Raw genomic sequence first — 8148 nt, 5'->3', positions numbered from 1 at the left:
GGCCGATCTCGTCACTCGACTCTCGCTCGCCACCGCCAGTCATTTTTTTTCTCGTGGAGGTTGCCAGTTAAATGCAAGTTTAGGCTCCAAAAGTCTTAACACACTGCCGCACCCATGCCGTACCGCACTTCGAGCAACGCCGCTTTCGACACCTCGGAAGGGAGAAGCCCACGTACAAATCTTTCTACCATTTTTTGCGGGGGGAAACGTGCACGCAGTCGCGCTTTTCATATAGCCGGTTTTTATAGCCAGTTTAAACTCTCGCGCGAGCCGCGCCACGAGACGCATGGCATGGTCGGCATGGTTGTTATGTTTGAATCAGCCCCTAAATGGTTAGATTTTAGATTACGAACTTCGGTAAAAGCGGCACCTTGTAATCTAAAACATTTTGTGGGATCTTCAAATCCACCGGAAATATATACCTCTCGACATAGAGAAATATAGTAAGACTCCATACATCAGTTTTACTATTAATTTCAGTGTCTACATCTTATGCTGTTGAGATAAGACTTTCCGGTCGGTGCTACATCTATTGTCAAGTAGCAGTACTCATAGTTCCGCTACTCGATGCTAATAGTCTTTTTGCTACTAAAACTGATGTATGGAGTTTGCAATCTATGTATTTTTTTCTCTATGCTCTCGGTTATCGTCTACAGTGGCATAAGTGCAAGCATGAGAGAGCAAAGAATTTTTACAAGTTGCAACTTAAATATTTTCAGCGCTCACAAAGAAATCTCTGCAATACAACTTACAAAAAGGTAAATCTGTATGGTTTTTATCATCATTTTGTTACCTGTATATTCAGGGTTGGGCAAAATACTGGCTTCCACGTATTTGAAATACAAATTACAAAATACATTTTTAAAAGTATTTGAAATACAAAATACAAACTACTTTGGTGACGGGTATTTGAAATACAAAATACAAATTACAGTATTTAAAATAATGTATTTCAATTACAAAATATACCTTTATTTATTTTTTTGTTTAGCATTTAGTTTTAACGTTAACGAATATCCTTTCATATAAACTTATAAGGTCATTGCGCTAGTTTTCGTCCAGCTCTAGTTTACGTCCACTTGACGAAATTTGAATATATACCTACATTCCTGCACAAATTTGGACTGATTTCAATCCTTATGTCTAAGGCGTCTAAGCAATATATCTGTCTACATATCACAATGATATTTCGCAAAAAGGAAGCGCTGGTGGCCTAGCGGTAAGAGCGTGCGACTTGCAATCCGGAGGTCGCGAGTTCGAACCCCGGCTCGAACCAATGAGTTTTTCGGAACTATGTACGAAATATCATTTGATATTTACCAGTCGCTTTTCGGTGAAGGAAAACATCGTGAGGAAACCGGACTAATTCCAATTACGGCCCTAGTTTACCCTCTGGGTTGGAAGGTCAGATGGCAGTCGCTATCGAAAAAACTAGTGCCAACGCCAATTACTGGGATTAGTTTCCAAGCGGACCCCAGGCTCCCATGAGCCGTGGCAAAATGCCGAGACAACGCGAGGAAGATGAAGATTTCGCAAAAAGTAGTAAATTAAAAATGAAATATATATTTGATAATCCGTCAAGTCGTCGAAAACTAGTGCATGGACGGAAACTACTGCAATGACCCTATCCCCTAGATTTAAACGAAAAGTTCCACGCAGAAGTTGACCTAATATAGATCCAGTATCCAGCCAATGAAAATTGTATCTCGGCTGGATCGGAGGTTCGCGGTCGGCTCACAGCTTGTGCGAGAGATTAGACATTTTAGGATTATAGAATTTAATAAAATGTATTTATAGAAATGTATTTTGAAGCTGGAAGTATTTGAAATACAAAATACTAAATACATGTGAGTGCAGTATTTGAAATACCAAATACAAAATACTTTTGAGGTAGTATTTGAAATACAAATACAAAATACTAATTTGTATTTCAAATACATGTAATTGAAATACTGCCCAACCCTGTGTATATTCAATAAAAACTATCCAATATAGATTTAACCTCCCTAGTCCACACTACACCACACTAGTGAAAAATATTTTACTAGTCCATCTTTGAACTGCTCCTTATACTTATTATTTGACGACCTCGCTAAGCCTCGGCCGTCATAAACAGCTGTGTCAAATTATTTTATATATCACAGTTTATGTTATAGCAGCTTATTTTAACACGAATATGTTATTATAATAGTAGTTTATGCAACAGTGATATAATAAGGGTTCTTAAAATTCAAGGGTCGAAGTTACAAAACGAGACGTAGTCGAGTTTTGTAAAAAAAGACCCGAGAATTTTAAGAACCAATTATGAGCTGTTGCATACATTACTTTTTCTATGACAGCTGCAGCAAAAAAAAAAGAGTTATTATTAAAAAAAAAAGAGTTATTATTTTAAAAAAATTGAGTTATTATTTAAAAAAAAAAGAGTTATTATTGTAAATGAAAACATACCTCTTTCAATCAAGATGATCGGAACTTGTATCTTAAAAAAAAAAAAGCAGTTGTATTATACTCATAAGATGACTGCTAGCAGTCATCTTATGAGCCTATAGACAAATCATTCAAATGACATTGCTTTAGATATCACTGTCAGTCATTTAATTGACACATTTAAGTGCTGGAGTAGAAAAATAAATTAAAACCATTAGAATCTCGGAGACCATGAACATTTTATAAGGGATTTTCAAGGGGGTAATGGGGGGAACGGCACCACTTTTCAGCCCGGCAACATCAGGTTCCTTATAGCCTAGGAGCCCTACTACAAGGATCAGAAGTCAAACTGCGGTCTGAGAATTATGCATACGACCCTCTTCTAGAGATCCTGATCTATATTTAGTATGGTGTACCGAACTATTTGGCCACTTTGACTGCTGCAAAGTATTTGACGCTGATTGTAATGGGCCCCATACCTTCCACGACTCTTCTCCTTCCGCACAGACTCTACACATAAGGCTCCAGTCACAGAAGAAATAATAGTAATAAGTACAGAAGACTCACTCTAACAAAACGCGTCTGTTAAGATCAGCACAGATATGGCCGCTAGGTGGCGACAGCGCCACGCGCGGCTTATGGCTTTCCCCAAAATTGAGGCCGAACAGATGTACTTTTAGCTACCTGGGCTATAACCGCGAAAATCGAAGTTCGTCAATTGCGGGCATTTTTCTCTGTGACTCTCATTACGTCTTGATGAGAGTAAAAAAGAAAGATCCCCGCAATTTGCGAATTTCGGTTTTAGCGGTAGGCCCTCTGTAGCAAAGCGACGAAATCGCGGGTGAGACACGCCTGCCCCAGTACACAATGAGCCAGCGTGGGCCATTCTGGGGGACGCATTTATGCGTTAGAGGGAGCAAGTGATATTGCTATCTCATTCTACCGCATGGCTGCGTCCCTTGGACCGGCCGGCGATGGCCCATTGTGTACTGGGGCCTTTAGATACAATATCCAATTTGTAATGACGACACTTAATTACCGGTCAAGCAAATCTTGTTAGTAGAAAAAGGCGCGAAATTCAAATTTTCTATGAGACGATATCCCTTCGCGCCTACATTTTTCAAATTTGCCGCCTTTTTCTACTGAGAAGATCTGCTTGACCATCTATATTTGTCATTCAAATTCTGTCTTAAAGCCCCCTCCAGACTACGTGCGTGAATCGCGAACCGAACCGCGAACGGGAGTGTGGAGTCGATTTCATAGATCTGCGAACTTGACTCTATACTCTTTATCTACACTCGCGTTCGCGGCTTTGCGACGCGATTCGCGCACAAGTGTGGAGGGGGCTTTATATTTATTATACATCATGGAATGGACATTCATTACACCCATACACCATGAGACAATATTTAAACAAATCTAAAAAGGAAAGTAAAATAACAGCTCTACAATGTTAAAAGTTATTTTATTTCTCTTGTATTAATACAGTTGTTTAACTTTAAAAAAATGTAACGTTTCGAGGAAAAATTACAATGCCTGTAGTGCTGCCCTGGCACCGATACACCATACAAATATGGATTTAGCCCTTTGAAAAGTACTAATCGTACAGTCATTTGTCTTTCCTGTTCCTAATTTTTAAAACACTCTCTCTTAATATGTTAATTTAAAATACAAAAGTGAAACGTCAGACGAGCCACTGGCGCTGGATGGGTGGGCTAATCACAGTACCTTAAGGTTGGGGTAGGTACTTTAACCCATCAGGTAAATTTGGCCCCTGAAAACCACATTTCGAAGGCATTGTATGCAAAAAATACGCATGTATAACGGGTTAGTTAGCACTGATTGACTACCACGTTATTATTTCGCGGATTCACAAAGAAATGTTTTCGTTTTAATTAGTATGGATATCCGCAAAGTAACGCCCGATTGTAACAGAGTCACACGAACCTAGCTGCCGCCATATACCTAATCGAAGTTACGCGTTACGCTATCGACATTCTGAAATAACAAGACATTTGACATTAAATGTTTATGCCAAGTTTCATGTAGGTAGATATATAAGCATGTCGTTATGCAATGAAAGCGTAGCTTCGATTGTATACGGGAGCCGCTTAAAGCTGCGGGTTCGTGTGACTTTTAAGGGTCTACTAAAAAAACGTGGACAGTTAACTAAAACCAACTAGATGACAATATGCCATAATTTAAATGCAGTAATAATAAAATGTACACATAGTTACCTAGTTAATTCCAATATTTCCAATGGCCAAAGTTACCCTACATGCGGAAGTTTGAGGAAATTAAAAAGCGTGTCCTATCGAGAACAGGAAGGACACTTGTTTTATCTCCTCTACACTGTAGAACTTAGCTTAACCACAACTGCACGCAAGTGTGTAATATCTTTATATAGGTACACATTTTATATAACAATTCCGAGTTCGTCCAATCGGTAGATACAATGAATTGATTGTCGGTGTTTCCAGCAAGTAGGTACATTTAATCATGCTGTCATTCTGTGTTAAACTTTCAGCTCTCAGGGGTCGAAATTTGTCGACCAAAAGTGGCTTAACCCTTTTCCATGTATTACCATTGATCGGCCACATACGCGCCAATAGAATTTCAATTCTAGCATTCCGATTTAAGGTTCAAATTAGATTGCACGTTCGGGAAATGTGACTTAATGAATCATCATTGTCATCAAAGCTGGATTAATTGGAATATATATATATTTTTTTTTAAACCTTGTAGATTGGTGCGGCCTGGAAAACGGTTTAAACGTATACCTAACGTGTTATATACGTATAAATCATCATCTTCCTCGCGTTGTCCCGGCATTTTGCCACGGCTCATGGGAGCCTGGGGTCCGCTTGGCAACTAATCCCAGTAATTGGCGTGGGCGCTAGTTTTTACGAAAGCGACTGCCATCTGACCTTCCAACCCAGAGGGTAAACTAGGCCCGTATTGGGATTAGTCCGGTTTCCTCACGATGTTTTCCTTCACCGAAAAGCGACTGGTAAATATCAAATGATATTTCGTACATAAGTTCCGAAAAACTCATTGGTACGAGCCGGGGTTCGAACCCGCGACCTCCGGATTGAAAGTCGCACGCTCTTACCGCTAGGCCACCAGCGCTTTTTTTTATATACGTATAAATATGGAATGAAATTTTGATTTTTGCTGACTCGTAATTAAGTCGGTGGAAATCGAGGGGTTAAATATAAATAGAAGAATGAGCCATTTCACTCTAGAGTCTAGCATAATATAACCTCACCGACAAGTCAGAAAGTGGTCTTACACTTTACTATGAAGATAGGTTATAGAAACTAGATGATGATTGATGAATGATGATGTATACACTGCTCTTTGTAAACATATTTTTATACACATTAAGGTTTCTTTTAGCTAACTTAATATCAAGCTAAATGAGAATTGAATTCAACAGCACCATTTATATACTCCATACATTAAGACATCGAAGCTAAAGTCTAAATTCTTAATTCTATTTTAACATTTACGTTTAATCACAATTTTATGAGATCCAAGCCGATGTCTTGCCCAATACGTAACAATTATTTTATTTATATTATACTTCGATAACAATTATCAATCAAATGGCTTACTTAGTCGCGATTGATAACGGCTTGCGGGGCTCGTGACCCCTGTTTATGGGGACACTTCAGTCTTTTGTACAACTGTCATACCTAGATTAATAGGCTCATATATATTACTATGATACGTACGCTTAGTATATTACAGTTACAGCGCTAGCACATGTTAAGATGTGATTTGGCACAGGACTCATTCTGTTTTGCATAGGTAAGTATAGGTATTCGGTAAGTAATGTTGTTGTGTCTCCAGTCTGACCTGAGAGGCGAACATGCAGACTGAACAACTTTTTACTAATAGGCCAACCTCCAAATCCTGATAAAAATCAGCTTTTTCATACATTTTGACTATATAACTAATAAGGTGTCTAGTATGCCTTACATATTCACCGCGATAAGTATAACGATTCATTTGATTTAGATAGATGCCAGGATGCAATTTTTGCTTCGAATCTTTTGAGGTATTCAATTTCAAGTCGGTGTGTCATCTTCAGCAAAAATACAAAACAAATAAAAACAATATCCGCTGATGATACCTACTATAAAACGGATATACATTTTTTATTGTCCACAACTACCTAAAATTGGTTTATAGGTGGTTTAGTTTTCAGAAAATGAAAATTCTAGCAGGAAATAGAGAAATTTAACATAAATGTTCAGTATGTTTAATATAGCAGCCATACAGACGTGAATCCGGGAGGGTTTGAGGCTGGGATATAAACATGAATACACATAAGCAAGCTGGTGATTTTGTCTTTAAATTTCGTGTTACTAATGGAAATAGTCCTAAAATAGACCAAGCGAACACACATCGTGTACCTATTTCATATTCCAATTACACTGGACTCTATTACATAAGTTTTTATCGCGTATTTAGATATAGGTTTTATAATAAAATCGAATATATAAAATAAACGATTCATCACATTTATACACGTTTCTGTACTCGCAAAAATGAATTACTGTGTTGGACCAAATTTAACAGTAATAATATGAATAAAATACCGAAATAGTCCAAGAATCCTTAAGTATGTTCATTTACCTACGCACATCCGCCTCAAGTCTTTCGCACTCTGACGCGCGACTATATTATAAATTATAATATCTGGGAGACCGAGCATTGCTCGGAAAATATATATTATGAATATTTCTGGTTGGCTTTAGGTAGCTGCGTAAAGGGTGGTAGGGGTAATATAGGGCGGACGTGACGTCTACGGAAAAATAATAGCTCTAAATCTGATAGCGCATTTTTGTTGATGTCCTTATCTCGCTACAGCCTTTAATTTTGCCGCGCCTAATGCAGTAAGTGCATTTAACTACTAAAACATTTTAGACAAACAACAAGCATACGACCGCAGCTCTGAAGTTTAGATTAGGATGCCTTAGTCGAACTTCTAAGATCTCATCTTAATCTGTTCTTGACATCTGTGTATCTCGGTCGCACCAATATTGTAATTGTTTTACAGGTTGGAATTCACCTCAAGGTAATATGAATGAGTTTACATAATAAATCAACTTTTCCAGCTAGAGACATTAAAAACTTAATAAGTGAAGACAAGTAAGCTCGGTATAAAATCGACGACCAATAAGTACCTTCGATCGAACGCTGGCTTAGCAGGCTAGCCGTCAATCAAAGATAATTGATTGTAATAGAGACGTAAAGTCTAAGAAAAAAACGTGCTGTTTATTTTGACATCCATAACAGATGGCATATCATACATGATGGCATACTGCGCCATATCATAGAGAAAAAAATACATAGAGTGCTCACTCCATACATCAGTTTTAGTACCAAAAAGACTATTAGCATCTAGCATCGAGTAGCGGAACTATCAGTACTGCTACTTGACAATAGATGTAGCAGTACTGATAGTTCCGCTACTCGATGCTAGATGTAGACACTGAAATTAATAGTCTGACTGAACTGATGTATGGAGTGAGCACTCTTCTCTTACTATATTTCTCTATGGCCATATGTTTTGCGGACACTAAATTGTCAAACGTCAAAACGTCTCTGTACAGCGCCATCTCGTTTACCTGTCAAATTCGAACCACGAAATTGTCTTCGATTTTACGCATCTTACTGAAACAATGTATCTTTGTCGTCAATCCTAGCACG

This window comes from Cydia amplana, chromosome Z, assembly GCF_948474715.1.
Source record: "Cydia amplana chromosome Z, ilCydAmpl1.1, whole genome shotgun sequence".
Classification (NCBI taxonomy): Eukaryota; Metazoa; Arthropoda; class Insecta; order Lepidoptera; family Tortricidae; genus Cydia; species Cydia amplana.
This window is presented reverse-complemented; position numbering follows the sequence as displayed.